The sequence below is a fragment of the Buceros rhinoceros genome, unplaced genomic scaffold (assembly GCF_000710305.1).
Source record: "Buceros rhinoceros silvestris isolate BGI_N320 unplaced genomic scaffold, ASM71030v1 scaffold6663, whole genome shotgun sequence".
NCBI classification, from domain to species: Eukaryota; Metazoa; Chordata; class Aves; order Bucerotiformes; family Bucerotidae; genus Buceros; species Buceros rhinoceros.
The window spans coordinates 6,251-7,811 of NW_010404187.1; positions in this window are offsets into that span (position 1 = coordinate 6,251).

Below are 1,561 nucleotides of genomic sequence, written 5' to 3' on the forward strand. Positions count from 1 at the left end.
TCCGAGGTTGCTGAGAAGCTGTGTCCACCCTCCTTGTCAGGACTGCCTTCAGAGCCGATTTTTTAATCTGTTTTATCAAATAGGTGGACAAGTTTAGCTAGAAGGGGAAGAAAACACAACCCAGCAAGAAGTGTTATGAGAAGCTTGTTATCTGTAGCCTTTATTCTAATTACATTGTAATATTACAGGTATTACAACCTGATGGAGGTGAGGAGCGTGTTATTTATAATTCATGCCAGCAGCTCCAGTGAGCCCAGCCCTCTTCGGGATGCAGGAGAAGTGGGGACATGTCTAGCACCTGCAAGGATGAGGCATGACTTCATTTCCGGCATGCTTGGGCGTGGGGTTGGGGTGAATGGGTTGTTCTCTTGATAGAAAAATGTAAGATGACTTAGTTGTTGGAATTTTAATAAATGAATAATTTGGAGGAGGGAAAATGAGTTGCTGCAGCTCCTTAGCACAGCACTACATGTATGAGCAGTGCAAATGAAGACGTAGATGCACAGAGTTCACGTGTAGCGCCACAGACTCTGGTGTTACTGACGCTCTGCAGTTTTGCCCATGGGTAAGGATAACCTGTGTGCTTTTTCCACCCAGAATTCATTACTCTCCTTTAATCCAGAGTTGAAATAACTTCTTCAAATGAACCTCTCTTCATAGGAAGAAAGATAGCTGTGGTGTTGCTGCAGAACTTTATAGGAGCAAAATCTGGTAACGTCTGGAAAGCTGAGACAAAACCATTCGTTTATTACTCAGATACTATTTGTAGTTCAATTTTATTTTAATTGCCACATTTCAATCCACGGCACGCTTTGGATTTATTTATATTTTAAACGTACTGAGTCATATTCTGCGTTTCAGGGAGGAGAACTCCATCGGCTGTGCTGGAGCTGTGCCCGTTTCCACGAGCAGGAAAAGTGGCTCTTTGAACTCCAACTTGGTCACATGAAAGGCGAGTCCTTAGCTGAGACCTCTAGTTCGGGTGTCCCCCCCAGCCCGTTGCCTGCTGTGGGATATGAACCCCTCTAAAAAGCGTCTCCATCTGCCTGTGTTGCAACAGGGAATTTTCCAGGCTAGATCACTGGTAACAGCTTTTCTGCTCCTCGGTGGTGAAACGGTGATATCTAGTGGTGGTTTCCTTCAGTGCCTTCAAGCTCAGGATTTCCCGAGGTTTACAACCATTCTGCAAATGAATCCCCAAGTCCATCCCTCTTTGGAGGGAGGACTGTTTCCCACTAGAAGGGTGGGCAGGGTAACAGCTTCCATCAGTTGATGCTCTCATATTCTCCAGGCTAAAAATCTAGACAGATGCTCATCCAGTTTTCTCTCCAGTTCATACAGCAAATTGCAATTCTGATACTGGCATTTTTTTTCCACTTTGCTTCTGTTTTGTGTAATAGGATTCCAAAACTTAGCTATTTGATTTTAATTAACCTAATTTTCTTTTCCTTTACCAGGAGAACCTCACCACTGAATTTCTGCCTGCTGCATCTCCTTCGAGTTAATTTATTTGTGATAACCCCATCGGTCTACTGGGAATGCAAATCACCCGTGGGGTTCA